The sequence below is a fragment of the Macaca nemestrina genome, chromosome 7 (genome assembly GCF_043159975.1).
Source record: "Macaca nemestrina isolate mMacNem1 chromosome 7, mMacNem.hap1, whole genome shotgun sequence".
NCBI classification, from domain to species: Eukaryota; Metazoa; Chordata; class Mammalia; order Primates; family Cercopithecidae; genus Macaca; species Macaca nemestrina.
Window position 1 is genome coordinate 154,407,279 of NC_092131.1, and position 25,262 is coordinate 154,432,540.

At 41.0% G+C, this 25,262-nt stretch overlaps 1 protein-coding gene across 22 annotated transcripts in view; it reads right to left on the bottom strand.

Annotated features, from left to right (window-relative positions):
- The window catches only part of LOC105490833 (semaphorin 6D), a 591,034-nt gene that overhangs the window by 36,105 nt on the left and 529,667 nt on the right, over positions 1-25,262 (bottom strand). For 7 of the 22 annotated variants that reach the window (XM_011756859.3, XM_011756837.3, XM_011756848.3 and 4 more), the window contains exons 1-2: positions 18,539-18,754; positions 16,531-16,660 (exon numbers count right to left, since the gene is read on the bottom strand). The exons of 4 other annotated variants lie outside the window; for them this stretch is intronic. The gene's annotated coding sequence lies outside the window, so the exon portion shown is untranslated. 11 more of the 22 variants (XM_071066912.1, XM_071066910.1, XM_071066908.1 and 8 more) reach the window with 7 other exon arrangements.

Below are 25,262 nucleotides of genomic sequence, written 5' to 3' on the forward strand. Positions count from 1 at the left end.
TACTATCTATGCAGCCATAAAAAGGAATGAGATCATGTCCTTTGCAGGGACATGGATGAAGTTGGAGCCATCATCCTCAGCAAACTAACACAGGAACAGAAAACCAAACACTGCATGTTCTCACTCATTAGTGGGAGTTGAACATTGAGAACACATGGACACAGACAGGGGAACAACACACACCAGGGCCTCTTGTGGGATGGGGGCTGAGGGGAGGGAACTTAGAGGATGGGTCAATAGGTGCGGCAAACCACCATGGCACACAAATACCTATGTAACAAACCTGCACATTCTGCACATGTATCCCCCCACCCCTTTTTTTAGAAGAAATAAAAAAAAATCAGCCTTCTTGATAGCAATACCAGAAATGCAAATTGTCACAAAGAAGGTACAATTTTACACTGGTGAAATTAGCTTCTTTTTTTTAAAGATAATACAGGTAAAGTTGGGATGAAATCAATACATTGCACATGGCAGGGTAAATTAGTACAATCATTTTAGAAAATAATTTGGCAATGTGTAACACACATGCTCCCATACACACAACACACACTTTCAAAACCAACCTTTGACTCAGTAATTTTACTTCTGGTTATTTACCCTTAGCAAATAATCTAAAGTAGGAAGGAAATAAATGAAACTTATTTTATAATGGTGAACAAACTGGAAACAGCTTAAAATTGTAAACACAGAGAAGTAGTTAAAAGTATATTACACTAGCCTCATGAAATATGATGCAATCATTCAGATAATAATAATGAAAACCAGTAATCTTCAGCTTACGATGCAATACTAGGAATGAAAAAAAATCAAAATATAAGGTTGTATGTTCACTGATCACAACTTTATAAAACTGGAGATACATATAGACAAATACTAGAAGGAAATAGATTTTTAAAAATTTAAGTTACTTTAGATTTTTTCCCCTTTAAAAGTAATACTTTATAATTTTTTTAACATTTAAAAAAGGGAGCATGGGAAGATGCTCCACTAAAAAACATTAAGTTACCTTCCATCCAAATAAACAGCTCCTTTTCTTGGTGAAGACAGTTATTGTCTGTCTGTTGAATCAAATCAAGAACTAGTACTGGGGTTCTATGGGATATGATTTTTGGAATATGTAATTTATTCTAGAGGATAACTTCCTAGAGAACAAGTCCTTGATTATGTTTTGTTTAATTTGTACTGTGGGTGTACGCTAAGAAAACACGAAGGTAATTAAGAGATTTCAGCTAAATTAGCATATTATAATTTCTGCTCCCTCTTTCCTTCTTACCTCCTACTTTTTCCTTTCTACCTCCTACTTTTTCCTTCCTAAGCTTCTGAAATATAAAGTGCTAAAGTAAAATTAGCAATAGCAATTGCTATTTTTAGAGTGAACTTTAATCTGATTTTCACAAAGATCCATGCCAATTCCAAATCACTGCTGTTCACTGCTGTTCTCTTGGTGCTGGTATTACAGGGATTGTCTTTTGTATTAAAAGTTAAAATTACAGTCACACAGGAGAAAGAAAACCTGGCTTAAACTTCTCAGTGGTCAAATCTACACCAGTAAAAGCAAACAAAAAACTGATTGCAATTGTGTACTTGAATATTTAAAGCCAAAAACATTTATATCCCAGTTGTTCAAATACTGGCATTTAAGATCTTCCTCAACTCTGAAACATGCACAGAGAAATGGAGAATGAAGACCTGGCTTATTTAAATTCCAAAATCCCGCTTAAAGTCCTGTGTGTATGACAGCAGGAAGTAAGGACATTTTCTGTGCCAGCCTTCTTGCTCTTTACTGTAGTCATCACCCTACATCACCACCATCCAAATAAGTGACAAACTAAGCATTAAGTAAATTCCTATCTGAATATGTAGCAAAACAGTAAATCTGTGTTTTCACAAACAAATTTCTACATATGACTTGTTTATATTTTACTTTGAAGATAAATAGCTGCTTGGAACACTGAATCTATTTCAAAATTTGGTCACATTGAGCATTTTTCTCAGTCATAAGATAATCATAGCAGATAAGGGTGATTCTGCAATTCTGCCTGGGCTATGGCAACAAGGAGTCAGACTTCTCTTATCTCTGTGGCTCCTTCCAAATCAGCCCACTCAATGCTAATACAGATGTAAACACATTAGTTAGCCAACCATTAGGGGCTTGGGAGCTAAAATGTAAACTCCCTCATTTCTTAGCAGGCTTCTAAGCTAAACAGCCTACTGCTACACAATAAAACAGACCAACAGACTTAAGTCAGAATGTTCTCCACCAAAATAAAATAAAAATAAATTAAATACAATTAAATTAAACTAAGTCAATAAATAAACAAACCCCACAAACTGGATAACAAATTTTAAGAGGCCCAAAGATAGCTCTGGAAAGTAGAAAAGACAATCATTCCCTTTCTCTCCTTCTGTCTCTTACACACACCCTAAATCACTTGAGTTGTTTAAAAGAATGTGCATTAACACCTCTTGATTAGTGTCAAAGTAAAAATTGCTTAATAGTTAAGTGATGAAATGTGTAGAACTAAGCATCACAGGTTTGATCTTAATTGGCTTGATACTGTGACTTACACTGGAGTTGTTTGTGGACTTTTACCATTATGGAAAAGCTCCCCATCTCTTCCATCTCTTCAGGCCGACAGCAGGCTTGTAAAGTGGAGAGACTAACTTAATGATGCAAATGTTTAGGCGGGTGATTAGAGACACTCTGAGCATTGCATTCTCTTGTGATCTCAAATTTGCTCAAGGAAATGATGGCTTCAAGCAGAACTGAAGGTGTATCTAAAAATGATTGCGGAATCTCAGTTAATTTGAAGTTGTTTCCTTTGAAATGTCTTTTATCATTTCCATTTGTCAATGACCTTAAGTTGATGAAAAACAAGTGTATCTGAAGTCTGTGTCTGCCATTGAAGAGCTATAACTTTTAACACGCACTTTGCAGCAATGCTTGCAGAGGTGCAAGCTGACTGAACTAGGAGAGATCTTGGTTCCCACACTGAATCAATACAGACTCACTGTGTTTAGTGGTACCTCTTTCTTGCATCTTGGAGAGTCTGGGTCACTGGAGAACAGATATTTGGGCCATGATGACTATACTGTAGTGCCTTCTCTAAAAGTTATCGTTGACATGTAAGACTGTAGGGCTGCCAATCACTTGGTACCACATTGTGGGGTCTGTTTTGATTGGTTAGCACCCATGCCAGAGGGCTGGCAACATATTTTTTATTATGATCTCCCAACACACAAAACTTCTTGGGCTGAAAATCAGAAGATCCTCAGGGATGTCAATATTTGTATATTAGAGTTTTAAGGTCTTGGCTATCGATTTTTTTTAAGTGTGGCAAAAGTACAGGAGTGAGTTAAGTCTCCCCTGGGAAATTAGCATAAAATCTATAGAAAAGAAAGGACAGATCCAAATTAAATGAGCAGAATAATACCAGTGCTCAATCAATTTGATTTTATATTTTAAAAACCACCAAACTGTATGTAGGCCTAGGCTAGAAGTCAAAGATTTCAACTACACAGCTCAACTTTCTCAAGAAGAGTGCTAATTTCCATTTTTATTTTGGCCCCATAATGCCCACAATCCCCGTAATTTCTAGTTTTGAAAGTAGAGTCATCACACTTACAATTCAAACTCAGGCCTGGCATTATTTTACCTGTGTCTTATTCTCCTAAGGTATCAAGATTACCAGCCACGTTCATGGAGACCATGTGTAGTCTGCCTTCGTTTACAGCTGAGAAAACCAAGGGCCAGAAATTAGGTAGCTTCCTGAGTATGAGACACTGTGGAAACTCCAGACCCAAAGTCTATGGTTCTTTTCAACTCATGTGTGCTTACTCAGCTCAATACAGAGTAAATGTCATTGGTGAAAAGGAGAAGTCAGGACCAGCTACGTGATTCGCAGGGCCTGGTGTAAATAAAAATGGGATTCTCTTTGTTTGAAAAAAATTAAGGATTTCAAGATGGCGACAGCAGAACATTCCAAGCATGGGACCAAGTGCAGCTGCAGGTCACATACCCAGGAAACTGATGCTGCATGTAGTTGTTCCATGATTTACTGGCCTTTGATGCTTTGAAAGCAAAGGGGAAGAAAAGCTCTGTGAACATGAAGATGCTCTAAAATCATCTGTTGCATGGATAAATGAATGAATGTATAAGTGAATAAGATGATTCTATACCTAGAAGCATCTTAAAAATTACTACTAAGACTGAGGGTCAGGTTGAGCTAATCCAGAAAGTTACTATGAGTACTTAGTTCATCCTTTAAGTTCCAAAATTCATCATCTGATAACACTTCACAACATGATAAACCTTCCCAACCCACCACAAACAAGTCTCCAGAATCAGCTTCAATAATGAGTGGCCGTGTATACATGTGGTGCTGCTTCTGTGCTCTGATGGGCTCAAGAAATGCCACATGCAGAATTGTTCTTACATTTTCTCTGTCTCTTTATGCTTTTAGAAGTAGCCATGCAAATACATTTTCTGGGGGAGGACCCAATCCATGTATAAAATCCATAAGCCTTTCATAAAGAATGTTTCGTATATTGCCAAACATCCTTGATTTGAAAATAGTAAATATAAAAACCAAAACTACTATAACTTACTGAGTTTATGTCAGATACCATGCTAAGTGCCTTGCATATATGTCCTCCTGAAGACCAATAACATCCGTATTTGGTAGAAATACTATCCTAATTTTCCAGTGAGGAAAACTAGGCTCTGTGAGGTTAAGTGGCAGACGCAGAATTTGAACTCCAGACTCTCTGGACTCACAAGGATGCACAGTTGGGAAGGAAAATTGTGCAAACTGAATATAGAGAGAGTAGCGAAGCAAGGGTTATTGCTTTCCCTTAAGGAACAAGACTTGTATTCAATAAAGCCTCAGTGAAGTTTTACCTTGGTGAACAAAAACGCAACTATAAAACACTGAAAGTAGAAATTTCAAATATTGAAAATTTAGGTGATTAATTTTTACAGCTTCTTGCAAAGAAATATCAGCTGTACAAAGAGAGGTAAAGGAGAAGCGTCCTCACCCGTATTTTATGATGTCTTAGGACTGATTTATTGTATTATTGTACCAGGAAAACAGGTTAAACAGGACAGGGTGAAGGAGGACTCAGAGCCAGGCCAGGAGTTCCACTCAGGTAGTCTGTAGTGTATTTCAGTAAGTGATAAGAAGGATTAAAAAAAAGTGAGTGGGTACGTGTCCTCAGTAGATACAGAATTTATCACATGTAACAGAAATACTACAAATCTTTAACTTTAGAGCTTTAAGGGTTAATGAGCTTTTTGAAGTAGGAACCATGAGAAAATGTGAATTTATAATCATGAAATGTCTTACAGAGTTGAAGAGAATCGAGTTAGCATTTGTGTCTCCACCTCTCAAGAGATAAAAGTGCCTTCATAATTATGGCTCGTGTTTACTATGATGTTTCAAAGTGTTAATCTGGCAGGGGTATCTTATTTCTCATTTAAAAGAAGCTAAAGCAAAAAAAAATATGAAAGTATAGTGAAAGTAAAATCGTTTTATGAATCCTGCCTACATTGTTGTAGCATTTTCTTACAATGTCGTATCTTTTATTTTTTAAATTACCTAATCAAATTCAAGTTCTGTTCCAAGTATGCAAAATTTTCAAATCATGCAGAAAAATATTGCTGGCCAAACACCAAACTTTGAATAGTTTAAGCACATTCACAAATGTGTTTAATGTACACTGTGTATAGATAATATGTATAAATAACAATGGTATAAATAACAATGGTATAAATAACAATGTATAATTCTCTATAACAAAATGGTGATTTTGTTTATGTATCCACTGGTAAGCCAATCTCTCCCATTTGGGTCAACTGAAGTGGTCCCATTCCCCTGACCAAGACTGCTTTAGGCTTCATACATGAGCAGGTGACATGACGTTATCCAATGAGAGCCTGGGGAAATCTGTTAGTAGGAAAGGTTTCCTGGGAGAGTTGGTCTCTTGATCTGTTGGATTCTCACCTGGAGTGTACCAGTCTTACTAGGAACATGAAAGGAGCTAGCAAAGGAGAAGATTAACAGGCTGAGAATGGCAAAGAAACATGGAAAACACCTTAGTCTTTGATGACTTTGTTTAGCCAAAGAATTAACCAACTTTGGAGCAACCACATTTCAGGACTTCTTCTTATGTGACTTAATAAGACCCTAATTGTTTAAGCAATTTTAAATTAGGTTTCCTCTTACTTGTAGTCCAAAGCATACTAACAATGGAAACCCTACATGATTGAGCACCTTACTGTGTTCTAGGAACTGTGACGGTCAATTTCCATGCATTATCTTTAACTGACATCACATCTCTTTAAGAATATTTTCCCCATTTTACAGAAAAGGAAACTAGACTCAGAGGTCTCGTGATATACCCAATTTCTCAACTCTGTTAAGCAAACAGCATCGGTTTCCAACCTACGTCTGTCTGATGTTGAAGACTATCATTTAAAATCTCTGTAGGGGCACATGTGTGGTGTATTATATTTTTATATATGTCTATATTTACATACACCTATGTATAGCATGGACAAACGTACATACTTACATATACATATATGTGGAGTGAAGGCGATATCTATAGTAGCACAATCATTTACCATATATTTTGAATCTTTGATGGTTAAAGATAGCAGGAATAATTGAGGAAAAAGGCAACAAAATAAATCAAATGGCAAGAACTGGGTAAAGTAATAATTGCCAAGATTTTTTATGCATTGGAAGTTACTTATCTGCCTTCCCATGGATCAGATAATTGAAGCTCTGTTCTTGCAGCTAGCTGGGACATCACTTCAGATGACATCTGCATTAAACACTTATCAACCTGTACAAAGACCATGCTCACTGAGGGCTACCATACACTCTCCCTTTTTCATAGAACACTGCCAACCTATGAAGGCATTCTCTTTCTCTTTGACCTTGGATGCAGGCCTACAAATTTCTGTAGCACAAGCTGCAACAGCCACTACCAGTAAGTCAGGTTTGGCTCCCTACTTTGAAACGCATTTGCCCTCTCAGTTCTATGTGTTCAATGGCAGGGAGGGGCAGGGTGGCTCTTTGGGGATATAACTGAAAATTACTGGGAAATTGTGCAATGGTAACGCATCAACCCCAGAGAGCTGAATGAGGTGCAATTACTGCTAACTGAAAATATTATCTATGTATTTCTGAAAATTGAGTCTAAAAACTATATTAGCAGCAATGAAGTTTAAGTGATCCCAAAAGAAAAGGGCAAAGTGTTATAAAATGTAAATGGCAATAATAAATTTGAGAAGTTGGACTATCTGTGTGTCTGTCTCTTTTTGCAGGTAGCTACATGCAGGTTCATAAAGTAGATTCATATTTTCTAAAATCAGCATGGTATTTGATTGTACTGCCTAGGGGATTAAAATAGGAAGATAAACATAGCATGAAGGGATCCTACTACTAGAAAGAACTCTGGAGGTCATATAGACTCTCTCCCGCCCATCACCACCTCTCTTTGTTCTAAGGAGAAAACTAAGGCTAGCAAGGCCAGTCCTTGTCCACAGGTAATCTGGTTGTCTAACAGTTCAGCTAGGCTGTGTTTTTCCAGACTCTCAGCTCTGTGTTCCTACTCCTTTTTCAAATTGCTCTGACAGCCTTTTCAGTAATGAGCACACATTTTGAACTTGAAAATTACATTAAACCTCAGAGATTAGCTAAGTGTGTGGTGAAGAGAAGAGCGGGAGAGATGGGTAAGAGAGTGAGGGAGGGATCTCTGATAACTTTCCATAGTTCTTTGGAAACCTAGCAGAATACAGGCTCCTGACTGTCTGGTCTCTGTGGGTATCAGTCCTCACAGGCTGGAAATGGTCTTGGCTATCAGCGGATGGAGTGGGCTGGTCTTACCTGACAAACCCCATCCAATCTGCCAAGGGGCAGTGCGAGAGCCAGAAAATGATGGCCCAACTGCCCGTGCCATCCTTCTTCAACTACCCTTTGCTGAAGTAGTAGTTCCATCAAAACACATTCCTATAGACCTCCAAAGTGGTCCCTTGGCTCCCCAAATGCTCCTTGTTCCTTCAGTTATCCAGTGAAAGACAAATGGATTCAGGGATCCGTGTAAATCTGGTTAATTGGATAAACAATATACACGCTGAGAAGAAATAAATGAATGACTCCATGTAGTATGCTTAGTACAAAGCAGGACTTGAAGATCAGGTCAATGTTTGTGTTGTTAATACTATGATGATTATATTTAAAAGTCCCCAATGGATTATTCTCAAAGCAACAGGGCTTTCCTCACCACTCACATTCTATGATTTTATTGTTTCCTTCACTGAGTACATTGAAGGGTTTATAGTGAGTAGTTGAGATGGTGGACTTTGAACTGACAGCCTTGGGTGTGAATTCTGACTCTGGCAGCACGCTCCTAGCAAGGTACTTCACTGTGGGAGGAAGAATAATGTCCACACCCCTAAAAACAAAGATGTCCATGCCCTAATCCCTGGAATGGGTGAATATGCTGCCTTACATGGCCAGAGGGACTCTGCATCTATAATTAAGTAATGGATATTAAAATAGGGAGATTCCTGGATTATCTGAATGGTCCCAAGCTAACCACAAGAGTTCTTTGAAGATGGAAGAGAACGGCAGAGGGTCGGAGAGGGAGAAGTGACTACGGAAGAAGTCTCAGTCATAGGATTGCTGGCTTTGAAGATGGAGGAAAGGGGTCACGTGTGAAGAAATGAGGACAGCTTGAGAAGCTGGAAAAGGCAAGGACACATTCTGTCCTGGAGCCGCTATCCGGATTTTAGCTCAGGGAAACTCGTTTCAGACTTCTGACCTCCAGAACTAAAATTCTACATCTGTGTGGCTTTAGGCCAGTGCGTTTGTGGAAATTCGTTACAACAGTGATTGGAAGCTAAGTGATGCTCCTTGAGCATCTGTGTCCTCATCTATAATATAGGAAGTAAAAGTATGTGCCCCAAAAGGCTGACATGAGCATTAGATGAGAGAATGTAAATAAAACTTCAGTGCTTGGCACAGATTAAGAACTCAATAAATGTTTGCTGTCATTATGTTTATGATGTCACCACACAGAGTGTGAATTTACATATGGCTGATTATAATAAAGTGATTCCACAAAGTATATTTCATTGTATCATAATAATATGTTTCACTAGAGCAACAACTATCTGGTTTTTATGAAGCACTTTTATCCATATTGTCTTATTTAATGCTCATTATAATTGTGCAGGGTCAGCAAGGCATCCGCAGGTGAGGAAACTGAGTCTCCATGTGGGGAGTGCTTTCCCTAGGTAACTCAGAAGCTCATTCTGTTGGCCAGGGCTGGAGTACAGGGCATCTGCTTCCAAATACAGTATGCTCCCAGCTTCATTGTGTGGCTTATAGAAATACATACATACAGTACACAGAATCTTAATATGACATAAAAATGCTAAAGCCAAATGATGATGGGGGTTGTTCATCGCCACCCAAACCATTTCCCATATGATCTCAGCCAGCGGAGCTTTCTGCTGGGCCTCCAGCTCTTCCAAGCACGGCTTGAGCACTCTCTCTAATGCATCTAGTCAATTGTGCAAAGCACAAGGGAAAAAATTCCATCCTGACCGCAGCAGGCAATCACCTTATGCCCTGAAGCATGAAGTTTGATTACCCTTATCTCAGTTTATCATTAAATCAAAAACTGTTGCTATGAATACTGGCCCAGGACTTCATTTATGAAATGATATAGGCCAGTCAGCAGAAATAAGTGAGTGCCCTTTTTCTTTCAAAATTTCTGTTTGCTATAAAGATCTTTTGCAAACTGGGAGGGTGGGAGGGGGGGAAGCCACTTTAGCTCTGAGCAGATTTTATTACTTTCTTTAGTCTTTCATGAGCTAGCTGGGATGTCTTTGGCTCATAATCATTCTCCTCGCACCGTAGGCAAGAGGTCTTAGATCTACTACGGAGTGGCCTGCCAACAGTAACCCTGAGGTCTAGCACTTTGCTTGGATGGGAATCTGCATTTTAGCAAGATGCCAGGCAATCTGTAGGCACACTGATGTTTGAGGAGCTCTGACTAAACTAAAGCACCATTTCTCAAAATGTGGTGAAGGGACAATGGGCACAAGTTACCTGAAGTGTTCCTTAAAAATGCAGACTACTGGGCTTCATTCCAGATGCAGCAAAACAGACCCACTGGTGTTGGGGCTCTGGGAATCTGCATTTTAACCCTATATGATTGTGATGAAATTTAAAGTTTGAAGACCACTTGTAGAGATCGAAGATGTGGGTGATGACAGAGATGGTCAGGAGTGTGCTTAAATTTTTATGACATTATTCACATTTTTAACAACCCTGGGGCCACCAGCATAGAACATGTGCTAATTATCCATATTTTGTCCTTCAACAGAACTGATAGTGGAAGCCAGGCTTTTGTCACCACAATTCTGAAACAGCTGACCTCAGGCTTAGGGATCTTCAAAAAGGTGCCAAGGTCTAGAGTAAAATCTCCAGTCCACTGAACCTCTCCTTCCAAATTCCCCTTTCCAGTTTGGCTGAATGTGTGGCAAGTATACCGAGTGGGAGTGCAGGGTAGCTGTTGTGGAATTGGCCTCAAGGTACACATATTAGTTAAAGAGATAGGATAAAATCACATGTGAAAAGATAGCACAGTACAAGGGCTAAAAGCATAGGCTCTGAAGCCAGCCTGCATTTATTTTTATTTAACAGACACTGATATATTTATAGCACTCACTACATGCCAAGCACTATTATAAGTGCTGTTCAAATATTAATTCATGTGTGTCTCACAATACCCCTAGGAGGTGGGTACTACCATCATCATCCACCTTTTATAAGGTGAAAATGGGTCTCAGAGAGGTGATGTAATTTGTTTAAGATCACACAGCATATGAGTCACACTCCAAGACTCACACCCCACAACAAGCAGACTCCAAGAGCTCATGTTCTTACTCACACTGCCTATCATGGGTCCAAGTTCCCTGGTTCCACTAGTCACTAGCTGTTTGACCCTAGGAAAATGACTTCATCACCCATGACTCAGTTTCCTCCTCTACAAAATGAGAATATTCACAATAATATTACTCATGTCAAAGAATGCTGATTAAATGATTTAATACATGTTCTTAAAAGTGTATCAGGCACATAACAAGCACTCAATATATGTTGGCTCTTGGTTAGCTATTAGTCCTATACTCTCAGAGGTAGAGTGAGGATTAAATTAGATAACATATTTGAAGTGCTAGGCACTGTGCCATGGCACATGGTAAGCACACAGTAAGTGCTAGCTGTTATTATTAGTCTAGTTGAACCAGGCCAGTTTATTTTAGATCCTGTCTGTAGGCAAGTGTGCTCTGCGCAGGGGGAGGCAGCCTGCCCTTCACTTCGACAAGCAACTGGGTGGGAGCCAGACCAATTACTAAACTAAACAGGTTCTCTGCTTTATGTCACTCGAATATTCCTGAGAAGTTCCCAATATTGAATTTGTATATGCTTAATCCTTTTTCCCTACTGACCTATTTTATAATTTCTGATTGATCTTTAATTGGCAGTGATTCTTCAGACTTAAGATTCGTCTCTAACACTGTCTGTCATATAACGATTAACTTGTAACAGACTTAAATATACCATAGAAAATTGAACCACTGGAGCAATTCTTGGCAAAGCAATTGACTTGATCATTCCCTAATGTAACTGTTTTCATTCTATTTTTCCTTTATTATGTGTTTTAATAAGCATACTTACACTACACAGAACTTCTGGTCTTTCCTCTCATGAAGCTTATTACCTCCACTATTAAACTTAACCATGGATTGATTATACTTTGTGTTAATCAAAGGGTTAACGATGGCTTGGAAACTCTAATGTCCAAACAGGTTATCTTGGGTGAGGGGGTTGAGTATGGCAGGACAAAGGAAGGTGAGGGAGGTGGGAAAGTGGGGGATTGGGGACCATTAGTGGCAGATGAGTTTCTCTGGAAGACTCAGGCCCTGAAAGAGGTATGATTTCCTCCTGGGAACCCTAAAATGAAATTTTCCAAAAGGAAGTATTAAAAACGTTCCAAGTCATTTCCCCTTTCTCTATTAGGAAAAGGCTGTCATAGCTCCAACCTCATTCCTTTCCGTTTACCAGCCATGATAAGCTATATCTGCAATGTAATGAAAAGTTAAACTCAATTAGTTTGCATTTATTAAAACACTTGCTGCATATCTACTACGTGTCACTCCCTCTGCTAACTTACAGTGATGAGCGCGCAATATAGCCTCAAAGAACCTGCAGTCTAAGCAGCAACTAGAGTCCAACTCATATGAGCATGGTTTCAATTTGTGTCTGTCCTCTCTTCCACTTCCTATCTTCACATTCCCTTATCTCCCCTCCAAAAATCCTCATATACATATGCAACATATTCTTTATTATAGAATCTATGTCTAGAACCTTTTCAAGTTTAAGAAAAAAGATGAAGCCAATGAAGCCACAGCCTTCCAGTTTGGTTCTGCTAAACAACTCTATGAGAGGAACTCGATGCTGGGTAATTTGAGGCAAATCATCTTATTCCTTGCAACGTTCATGTGTATCACTGAACCAGTTGGCAGCTGATGTGCGGGTTTTAGTCCTGATCACGGAGCAATCTAGTGAATTGCCACAAGATTGATCCTATTCATTCTGATGGCTTAAGCCGTAGGGCCATCTGCTGAATGGCTAAGTATAGTAGACCAGAGATGCTCAATAAATATTTGTGGATTGTATGGCAAACTGCCTCTTCACACCTGAATTACAAGTCTGTCGTAGGTAAGGGCGTAAATATGGACAACTGATCTAGACCCTCACCCCCACCCCACCCCTGGGCTTTTGCCTAAGCTGTTCTGTATGCCTGGAATTCCCTCCCTCTCAACACCTCCCCCACCACCACTCCTCACTGTCCACCTGTCCAAATCCTACCTAGTTCAAGAACCAGCTCAAATATCAGTGACTCCACAGAGCCTCTCCTGATCACCCTCACCAGAAATAACCTCTCTCTCTTCTCAATTTCCCTAAGACTGTGTATATCTTTTCTGGCACTTAAAACACACAACATTTCAGCTATTTGTACACCTTGCTTTTCCTACAGCACTCAGTGAGATCCCTGACCTCGGGAATTGTGTGATGCTCCTCTTTGAGCCCTCTCCTGCTCTGTACCCACTTGTACAGAGTAGACCCAGCGTAAAAGTTAGCCGAATGAACAAATGTTAGTGCCAGCAATGGCAAGAACAACTGCAACATTCTTTATTCCTTCTTCTGCCTCCTCTTCTCCCTCTGTAGCTTTTAAAAACATCTTTATTTGATCCACCAATTACGCAGAGGAGGCTTGAGGACTTACTGATAAATAAAGACAACTCTGTAGACCAAAAAAAAGCTTGCAAAGACCCTTATAATAACAAGTGAGGCGTAGGCCAATGGAGAGGGGAATCTCAGTCCCTGCTTTCCTGACAGCCTGCTCCTGGGGAGTGGAAGTGTTATTTTCTCAAAGAGCTTCGTCTGCTCTGGTTCTTATGTGCCAGTTCCTCAGCTGAGTAGAATCTCCTGACGTTATTTTTAAGTACAGACTCCAATAATAGGCTAAGTAATTGCAGATCTTCCTGAGGCCTTATTATATATGTACCAACATATTGGGCTTTAAAAACCCATATTCCTTCCTGTAAATATATGTTGAGAACCTTACATTTCAGTATTATGTGTAGTGGTCATGCGTATTTCCCTTTGTTTCCTCTCATAGAGATCCTGAATTAAAAAGAACAAAAAATAATGCTGATGCATGAGAATTTCTCAACAATGTATGTGATTACTCACATAGATTGAAAGATTTTCCCTCCATCATAACTAAGAAAAATGTATAGTACAATCTAATAGAGACTTTAACTTCAGTAATACACTTTCCATACTGGTGTCACTAATGCTTGAACAGCTGCAGCTCTCACTGTCTTTGCTGATGGGGCCCATAAATACTCCTGGGAAATGGGACAAAGATACGTAATGGATCTTCACCTGCCAAGATCAGGGAAATGAATGTCAATCGCACCCGGACGCAGAAGCACTTTTTGGTGGAGAGTGATGAATATTGCCATTTGTCCTATGCCACTGTAATCTTGGACAGGAAAGCCTAACATGGAGAAAAATGGTGGGAGAAGATACCGTTCTAGGATGCTTGAAAAGAAGGGCATGTAATAATTATATGGCCAATCAGAATAAAAATTTAAAAAGTATAACAATATGATTTAGATTAGAAAAAAGATGGTGCTTCAAGAGCATATCCACAGTGTACGTATCATTTCACTCAGTATGCAATCTTCTCCCAAATCATGACTTTTTCATTGAAAAACAAATGTCAGAAATATTAGGAAGTCAGAAAATTGCAGGACGGTCTGTGTTCTTGGAAGCAATCCGACGCAGTGGTGAAAAAGTGGGCTGAGACGTCGGGAAGCCTGAGTTCAAATCCTGCCCCTACCACCTTTCCATTGTGTAACCTCAGGAAAATGACGGCTTCTCAGTACCTCACTTTGTTTCCCAATAAAGCAGCAATAATAACATAATTCACCTTACAGAGCTGTCTGAGGGTTATATGATATAATCAATATAAAGATCTTAGGATGGTGCCTAGAATTTAGTAAGCTAACATCAAGTGTTTAGTATTGTGGTTGCTGCTTTCTCCTCTTCTTCCTCAGCCTCCATCATCATCACCATCATCCTTCAGATGTTTTGTGGCTGATTTCACTAGTAAATGTTATGGAGAGAAGACTACATGCTAACTCACACCCAACATGAGGCAGTCTCCCCTTGACACATCAATCTCCAAAGACTAGATTCCTAATTATGAAAGTTTAAACATCCAAACAAAAAGTTTGGCAACAGAACCTACAGATGTAGCTAGCTAATTCATGTTATTCTTGCTTTAACAAGCAATGGCCACTATAACAGATATCTTATTGAGTAAAAAGAAGAAAACAAAACAAAAAAAAGGTGACAGAAAGTATTGGGCACTAGTAGACAAGGGCCCCATATTTAGGTACATTGCATGTTCTTTGTGAAAAGGGATATGGCAATAACATGCTCAGTTCACCAAGAAACTAGGTAGGCCTTTTCCTGTCTTCAGTCATTTGGGATCACAGGCTGAAGGCTACTTCATTCCTTTCCTCCCCTTTTTAAGTAGACTTAAGTTCTGAAGGTGCAAGATGAGTGGTGGCTGAATGACTCCTTCTAATTCTGTGATTCTGGTGGTTTGATCTTACAAGCCTCAAGAATCTTTCTGTGGTGGTATAAGGTTGGGGCAAGCCTCCTTTTAAATGGAACACGCGATTGCAAGGTGGCAGGGCCTTTCAGCAGGTGCAACCCCAGAACTGGATGAGGGGCCTGGGACAGGTTGCTAAACAATGGAAACTTCCCGCTCTGGGTGTTAACTTTAGTTACCACAGCCAGACAATACTGCCGGTGGTGTGGAAGAAAAAACTGCTGTAGCCAGCTGTGCTGTTCACAGTCGGATGGATTCCGTGTAGCTCCAAATGGTGATGGAGCCAGCAGCCTGTTGTAGCCAAGGACAGGATGATGGATGATCTACATACTGTGTCCAAGTAGAGAGAATGGCAGAAGTTCACTTCAGGGTTGTTAAAATGCTAATCTGGGTGAGTTAACAAAAGCTTAATAGAAAAGGAAAGTTTGAGAAATAAGTACACCTCATGTGGTATCTGCGTGGACCACTGATTTGATCGCCCTTGGTTACATAAATGGTTGTTTTTCAAAGTAAGAATGTCTAGTAGTTTTCCTGTTGGGAGAAATGCAAGCAGCTTCAATTGTCAGTGGCACTGCCAGTGTTGTCAGGGTGTGAGGAGGAAAACTCTGCCCGACAATAGCCACCTCAACTAAAAAGTGTTATGGTATGTTTAAAATAGTTATGTGATTTTTATTCTCTCCGTGTGTCATGGGAATAAATCAGAACACTTTTTTTTTTTCCCAATTGGAAGTTGGCAGCTGTTCACAGGATCAGCGGCAACCTAAGACACTAGCTTTGGTAGATATTAACACTAAGTCTCCATTCACATCTTTAAGAAAAAAGATGAAGCCAATGAAGCCACAGCCTTCCAGTTTGGTTCTGCTAAACAACTCTATGAGAGGAACTCGATGCTGGGTAATTTGAGGCAAATCATCTTATTCCTTGCAACGTTCATGTGTATCACTGAACCAGTTGGCAGCTGATGTGCGGGTTTTAGTCCTGAAAGTGAGATCTCTCACTCTAAGGACAGATCCAATGCATGAATTACACTAACAGTACATTGAATCATTCACTACTGTTAAAGGCAGGTAGGCTGCACCACTGCAAGTATCTGATACGGGCAATCTGGCTTTAAAAATCTCTAGGATAAAATACTACACTTCTAAAGAAAGGAGCATATCTACATTTCTTGTCAAAAGGTCTGTTTTCCCATCCTTTATTTCTTTTTATTTTTGCTCAATTGAAAATACAAGAGAAACATATCTGGCTCACCTGGTGTTGGAACACTGGCTAGCACAGCTCCTTGCAAATGATAAATATTCAATAAATACTGCCTGGTTGGCACACCCCAACTGCTTCTTGCTTCCTCTAGAAAGGCATCTAGAATATGCAGGCTTGAAGTCTATTAATTAAAATAAAAGACAATATTTTATCTCGCAATATGCCAAGGAAAGAGTTCACCTCCTATGGTTATACTACTAATGGTTAGGCATTCAGCCAGGCTCTTAACTCTGCATAAAACGCATCAAAAGGGTGAAAAATGACCCTATTTCAGATGCATTTTTCACTCTTTGTATCTTAGTGAAACTCACATGCAAGAACAATGACTAAGCTAATTACCAAGGTTTATTATGATGGAGCAGCAAGAAGTGAAGAACTTCTCCAGTTTCGGTAAGTCTTCAGCAATTATGGCCATCTTTGTGAATCAAGGCTCTGATTCCTGTTTACTTGCTTGTGGCCTTTCAAGCAATAGAAACCCCGACATTGATGTAGGGGCCTGCTTACCCCAATCACAGTTACTGGACAGAGCCTTTCTGTGCATGCAGCAAGCAAGAACTCTGAAGTCTTCTGGATTTCTAAGCTGCCCTCACTCTAAGGACTAAGGGATTTACATCACAGCCATCTTTCAAATCCATCAACCCATCAAACCAGGGGAGACATGACCAGATGGTGCTATTAAAGGGCACCAAAAGAAAAAAAGAGCGAAAGAAGAGGAAGAGGGCAGAATGCCCACAAATCTAAATCAAACTCAAGTTAACCAGCTGTCGGTGATGAAGAAGTCACAATATTTCTGGCATACTCTCCTGAATCACAGAAACGTTCCAAAAAAAAAAAAAAAAAAAAGGGTTATCGATATAGCATCCCTACTAGAAATAAGGCCAGGTAGGAATATTCTGTAGGATGCAGTAAGAAATAGTTGCTGGCTGTTAATCTAACAAAATGTGCCAATGGAAGAAAACAGGCTGCTCAACAACACATTTTGGAAGCCTTGGGGTTATCTATTTAACTGTCTTTCTGGAAGTACATTCTAGAGACCTAAACCAAACAAAGCACAGGCAGTAACTATAAAAAACAAAACTCAGCTATGACTGAGCTATGGTTTATTTATCTCTAGATGTTTAGGTTCATGGTAATATAGACCCAAATCTCAGGGCTTATCTGGCAATTTCTATTTATCTAAACCAGAGTAAATGTTTGTGTAATATCTGCCAGCTTGACAGAATATGCCTGTCACTCACTACATTAAACATGACTACACACAACTTAATTTCCTGAGTTAGACACCTAAGAGAGTAAGGGGATTTATTTTTTAACAGCATGAGTAAACCGGTATCAAAACCTATTGTTTTAAGCCACCAAAGGATAGTAAAATCCTTCCCTCGAGCGGTCTGAGATGCGATTTCTTAATACTACAAGGAAGAAACCTTGAAAATTGTCTTCAAACAAGTATTTTTCCTATTCTAAGGGACAGAGATCAAACCAGTTTAGAAAAATGTTAGACCTTTCCCTGGGACTTCAGCTTTGGAATCAACAAAAGAATCCACTTCATAGCCCCAAATATCAAGCAGGGGGAAGGGCAACCTTAAAAAGCACCCATAATTTTTACTACAGACTTAAAATTCTTAATGGCCAGAAGTTTTGGGGAAAAATCGTCCCACTCATTGCCCTTTCACCCCAAGTAACAGGAAACACTACAGTTATTTTTAAAGGAAAGCCCCGCTGTAGTGGCAGACAGAAGGTCCAATGACTGTTGACGAAGTCTATATATCTATAGTAACGATGTGCTGCGCCTTCTGTGTGAGATCACCCAGCTGACGGCGCTGAGGGCTCGGGATGCTGGAACATCAGTTACCGACTGGTCACCCCAGAACACAGAGTACTGCCTTAAGTTCCTCAAACGCTGCGATTTATACCGGGACTTCAGTCCCCCTCCACATCCCCAGACCCGCTAGCTCCCTGACATTTCGCCTTTTAACAAGTTCAGGATTTAAACAATCACCTGACAGCAGTGGTCCCAAGAGTGGATGGAGCACAAATTTTTCAAACCCAATTCTCGTCCACACTTTCAAGTCCTTTATGACCTTTCATTTCAATCCAAGAATTACACACGACAGAGGAAGCTTCAAGCCTTCCTAAATTGCCCAAGGAAGGCGGCTGCTGTGTCAGTTTCTGCAGACCAGGGAAAAACACCGCCGCTGTCAAGACGGGAAATAAAAGTTTCCCTACCTTCCTCCTCACCAAGCCCCTGCCAGCGGCTGCCGGCGCGAGCGGCGGCTCCCTCCCGGCTGCAGGACGCCTCTTGCAGCCGGAGAAGGGGCTCATGCAAAATTGACTCTTCCTTATTTGTTTCCATCCATAATTGATGGGGAGATGAGAACGTAACACATCTCAGAACCGAGCTCTTGCCGCCTGGCGGAGACCCTGTCCAAGACGCTTCCGTAAAGCATTTCCAGCCGGGGAACAAAGCACGGAAAGTTGCTGGGGAGAGCGGCCGGGAGGAGACACCGGGCGCCGGGTGGGAGGTGGGGTGGGCGGTGGGCAGCTCCGGGCCCGGGAGTCCGCCCGCAGCGCGCTCTGCCAGCAGGGGGAGAGGGACGGTGGGAAGTGGCCGCCCTCCGGGACGGAGCCCGTGCCTGGGCCCGGGGGGCCGGGGATGGGGGTGGCCAAATCACCCGAGTCCCTGCCCCTCGCCGGCAAGCACTACCCGGGGGCCGTGCAATCCCGGGGCTCACTGACAGGTATCCTGCGCCCGCGAGGGGCTGCTCCGGCCTCAGCTGCAGCGCTGCGCCCCTTCTCCAGGACGCAGGCGAATAATGCTCGCCCGCCCGCCCGCTCCTAGCCGGGCCGGAGCTGCCAGACCCCGGCCGTCCCAGCGTCCGCTCCAGGGCCAACGGGCGGGAGGGGCGGCTAAGCCTGCAGGCGGCTCCTTCGGCCTTGGCTCGGCTCTCTCCGGCTGCTCGAGACGCCGTGCCCGGCACCGAAGCAACCCCTGCTCCCCCCAACTATGTGTAGGGGACGCCGAGCTGGCTCTGCCTGGCAAGAAACTTTTACTTGGTGCCCCCTCCGCTTTTTTTTCCAAGGGGGTGCACAGTGGAGGAGGGCCTCCAAGTCCACTTGCCCCTCCCCCTAAGCCGCCAGCTTTGCCAGTTTTGACGCGTCCGCCAAACCTCTGTAGCCCTTCGCGCGTCCCTTACACGGCAGGCAGAGAGCAGCTTGGAAAAGAAATCAACCGTCCACTGGCCACACACACACACACACAAACACACACACACACACACACACACACAGACCCGATACGGGATCTCAGGTTCCGACCCCCACCGGGCGCCACAAGAGCATTAGCAAATTGTTGAAAACGGTCTTACCTCATTGGGGGGAGGCTGGTAAGAAAAAAGAAAAAAAAAAAAAGCTTGCCACGCGCAAGGAAGAAAGAAAATAAAGAAAAATATTGTAAAAATAGATATCCCTCTGTCTCCTTAGGTCTTGCCTTTCTTGATAGAATCCTGAAACTAGCCACCACCCCTTACAGCAGCAGCAGCAGCCGCCGCCGCAGCCGCCGCCGCCGCCGCCGGACAGAGCAGGAGCAAAACAAACCGATGCACGGCAAATGGTGTAATTCGATCCATCTCCAAGTCAATCCATCGGGCGAGCCGGAGCCTGGCTCCCTCCACGCACTAGGCAGCTCGCGGCGCGGGTCCCACCCCCGGGTACGGACGGCAGGAGGCGCGGCCGGCCAGGCGCGCTCGCCCTCGCGGGTGAGCCGTGGCCAGCGCCGCCTGGAGGCCCCCACCCTGGCGCCGCGGCTCTGCTGACCCCTCGGTGGCCTCCGCGTCCCTCCTCTCCGGCGCTCTGCTGCGAACCCTCCCTCTCCCCACCTCTGAGGAGCTGCTCCTTCCAGCAACTCCCAGTGTCTCAGTCATCCAGATCGCGGTGGGTGCTGCAGCCTGCGAAGCAACCTTTTGACTCCCTCCCTCTTTCCCTCTTTTTCCCTCTCGCTCACTTCTTTCAGAGCTTTCCTCCAGACACCCAGAGGACAAATCACTGCAGCCCAGGAGAGCTGCGGACGCAGTTGTTTCGTGAAGTTCTGCCTTAGTTTTCCAGTGTAAGATTTATTTTTTAAGCACATCTTTACAAACCCGCCCCCACATTACCTCCCCCCACTCCATTTCTCTTTATAACCACTAAGCAAAACAGCTGGGAAGAAGCAATCAAACATTGCTTTATCTTTATAAAATACAGAAATTGCCTACTAAAAATCCCATTTCTACTTTGAATGAAAGCCATTCTGTACAGTATAATTTTGCAGGCTAATGAGCCGGTTTTACAGGCAAGTGTTTCGTGTAATATGTTGTGGGAGAAATGAAAATGTCCTTGAAGTGGCATCATTTAAAATTGACTGTCACAAATGAAAGGGGAAAAAAAGTCATATATTCCAAAACAAGAGGATTTTAATTCAAACTTCATTTCCAAGAACGGGCTGTGTTTTATTAATTTCCAGTTGAATTATGGATCACTGAGGGCTCTAAATGGCTAGAATGAACCATGATGCCCCTGTTTAAAGAAAAAGAAAGAAGAGAGCTTTTTCCGCCAAACTTTTAATTTTCATTTGAGTATGGTTAATTACCGTGAAACAGAGAAGAGAGGGATGCAGAAAGGACTTCCTTTCCTCAATGGTTCCTGCTTTCTCCCAAACACAGTTACATGTTTACATTTAGGAAAAATACCCTGGTCCTCGTTGTTTCTGAAACTTCCAAGGACAGCCTTGAAAAGGAACTCAAAAAAGACACCCCCAGCAACTGCTGCGGGATTCATCCGGAGAACTGTTTCCTCCCTAGTTAACACTGTGTAAGCCAAGGAAAGAAGGGGAGAGAAGGATGAGGAGTCTTTTAAAATATAGACTCTTTCCTGCTGTTCTTCCAATTAGAAGAAAAGAGTAGGGGGCGGAAAGAACAGCTTTGGCAACACAGCTCTGTGATTTTTTTCCTGTTATTAGGTCTTTTGTTGGCTGGCTAGTTGGTGTTTTCTGGTTGTGCTGGGCTCTGACATCATTGCAAGTTACTTGGCAGTCAGGGCCCTTCCCCAGCCAACTTCTGACCCAGAAAGCTGTGCCTGTTTCCTGGCGTCCAGTTATTCTGTATTTTCTCCATCAAGGGAGCAAGCCTCTCTGCAGGCAGAGAATACTGTGCATTGCATAAAGATTGCAAGGGGGTGGCCATTGGCTTGATGAGGAATCAAATCGCCACCCACCTGGAGACAGAAAGCTCTTGAGTTGTCCTGCGTCTGCAGTAGCAGCAAAGATGAAAAAAAAAAAAAATCAATTCTAGAGATTCCTAAATTCCTTGCTAAAATGCCACAATGACCAGCTTTCCAGAGTGCCACCCGAAGAGTGCAATTTGCCCCAGACTGAGTTCCTAAATCCAGGAAAAAGAAACTTTTAGATTGCAGAAGGATATGCTGGTAGGTCATTTCAAGCCATGGATTAGATATGTTTTCAGTCTACATATCAGTGAAGACCTCACAGTCAATCCCTATATTTGGCCTGCTGGGGATGAGAGGTAGGGAAGTAGGCTCTTCACTGTGGCATGGTAAGAATGGTACCCTTTACCTTTTGGTCAAGACCAAAATATTACTTTTAAGCATTTGTCATTTCCCTGGTTCCAAGCATCTTGATAGGAAAACAGCGCTCCTGTTATTCGGATTTGAGTGGAAAGAAGTCTAAGAAGTCTCTTTAGGCAGCTACCATTGTTGCGGTTTCTTAGCATTCGGGCTCATCAGTTGATTTTACACACTTTTAACCTTTTAGCTTTGCCTACTTCTCCAGCCTGACTCCCCCCGCTCCCTACCTTACGCTTTAGATGCTAGCATAACCCAGAAACTTGCGGTTGACCACTGTGTCACACTGGTTCATGGTGTCTCAGCTTTCTGGGTACTCCATCCCCATATGGGTATGTAGTTTAATTTCTGCTTTTCTTGACTTCTAGCCAACAATTTGTTTAAATGTCAAAACTTGCCTCACCCCACTAGCCCCTGCAATGGGTATAAGTGCTTCTCCTCTGTGTTCCCCTAACCAGTTCACTTACGTAATTAAGTAAATTGAAGGGGAATTATCGATTTAGCATGTCTTCCCCACTCGGCGCTCCTTAACAACAGAAATCTTTATTTACCTAGACAGTCCCAGTGCCTACCACAGTGCCTGGCATTTAATGGATGCCCAATAAATACTTGTTAAACAGATCTAATAATGGAACCTATGACTTTCTCACACTCCCTTATGTGCTAAACCAGAGAATATCGTCAGCTCTAGATTGGATTCTTCTCAATTTATTCACCTTGTGTCCCCAGGACTCGGCAAAGTACTGGCATGAGAATGTTTGTTAAATGAGTACAAGAAGGAATGTATGGATGAATGGAGATAATTGACCATTTTCACCAGAAGAAATTGTAAAGGGCTCAACACTTTACATGGTTAGTGACTATGCTTAAACATTATCTACATACATATCCCATCAGTGGAAAGTAGTCATTTTGTTTACAGTCTAGTTTGAAGTATAACAGTCATCTGAAAATTACAGAAAATCTGTGTGTGTAATTGTTACTAAAAGTTCATCAGTCATCAGAAAGTACAACTTCTTAACTGTTAGTTATTAAACAAAACATCGGTACTTAATATGCATCCAAACTCTGTTCTAAGCATTTTACAAATATTAACTTGCAACAATGCCACAAGGTAAGTACTGTTATTACTATTATTATCATTATCATTTTTACAGATGAGAAAACTGAAGCTTAGAGAGTTTAAACGAATTGCCTAATATCACAGAGGTAGTAAGCAAGTAGGAGTTGAATTCTACCCCTTACTTAGTTGTAATAGTAGTGAATAGTGAAGTCATAGTTAATAGCAATAGATGATAATGAAGTCTTTGGAATATTAGTCTGGATTGAAATCCAGACTCCTCCTCTCACTAGACTTGTGACTTGGGATAATTTATTTAGCCACACATGCTTCGGTCTTCTCATCTGGAAAACAGGGATGATGATAATAACATTCAAATGGATTTTATAAAAACGGAATGTGGTAACGCATGTAAAGTGTTTAGCATCTGACCTGGAACAAAGCAAGCACTGAATTAATATTAAACAATGCTTTTATAGATTCTCTGAAGGCAGCAGCATCTTGGAATCCTGCAGAATTGAATTCGAAACTTAATCCAACCTCACATTAAATGTGAGATTAAGGGCAAAAGTCTGTGCTACACAATAGGTTTGCAATACATTTTTGTTCCATTCCATCTCCTTCATTTTCTTATCTATGTATATATGTCTATTAATTCTGATACACACACCACTCACTATCCAGTTGATATGAAATAACATTTTGTATGAATTTTAATGAATAATAAAATTTAGGATGTAGAATTTCATGTTTCAAAATAAAAAGAGGTATTGAAATTTCAAAGGTTGCTGCAGCTTCTGTGATTAATTTGGAATGCATATATAGTGTTCCTTGAGTTTGCACATTATAGAAAGTGCTTTTGTGGCAAGGGATTGCTTTCAAAACTAATCTAAGCTCTCCATGACATGATAAATCATTAATAATATAGACCCAAATCTCGGCATCTGCATAGGCACAGCTGGCCTCCTTGTGTCAACAGTCTGCATATGAAAGTGACTCTGCCAAGATATTTCACTTTAATGAAAAATATTTATCACAGTAAATCTTAAGCCTCAAGATTTTACTGACATAATTCATTTCTATTATTATGTACTATGATAGTATACCACCATAGCAATGCTTATGTTTAGAATGATAAAAATGTGCTTTTAAAAGTCATTTTGATTATTCTACCTCAGCATGAATAATTTTTGCTCTACACTCTGAGTAAAGGGAATACACTGTGCATTTATGGAACTAATAAATCAGTTACTTATCTAATTTTGCTAATGACTCTGTAGGTGTCACTGTGTGGAAGGACACTGAGTGCCCAAGTCAAATAAGAATCAGGCTTTAAAAAAGTATTGTTATTTCCATAAGAAAGATGAACAGCAAACAGCCTTTAATAACACTAGCTCTTTTGCAAACAGACAAGCGATATGAAGACTATCATCATTTTATCAAAGATCTTTTGAACAAACAGAAGCAAAACCAACTTTTTGAAGGGTGGGTCCTACAAAAAGCTGGCAACTCAGTCAGTCACTTCATTGTGCTTATCTGTACTTTGAAAAGGAATACTTAGGATACTGGAATGCCAGCTTACATCTCAACAAAAAAGAACTGAGACTCCAAATTCCTGACAGACTTCTCTCTACAAATTTACAGTAACCAAGCATCTGACCTTGAAGGATTGGAGCTGAATAACACCTGTTAAATATTAGAATGTCTTAACCAAGGAGAAAGATAATGAAACTAATTAAAAGTGGTAGAGAATTAAAATAGTTTATTTACTTTTAAAATTATATACTTAAAACTCGTTTTTTAAAAACAAATCCTCCCCACCTAATATTATTATTATTATTTGCTTGTGCCAACCTTAAAAATTCAAACCGACAAAAGGAGAAGGAACTGACTGGATACCTGTTTCATCCCAGATCCTGGCCAGATACAGTAGTATTAATTCTCACCACAGCTCTTTGAGACAGACATCATTTTATGAACAAAGAAACCTAGGCTTGGTTAAAATAACTATCTTATTAGGGTTTTCTGCCCTAGTAGGTGGTAGCCTAGA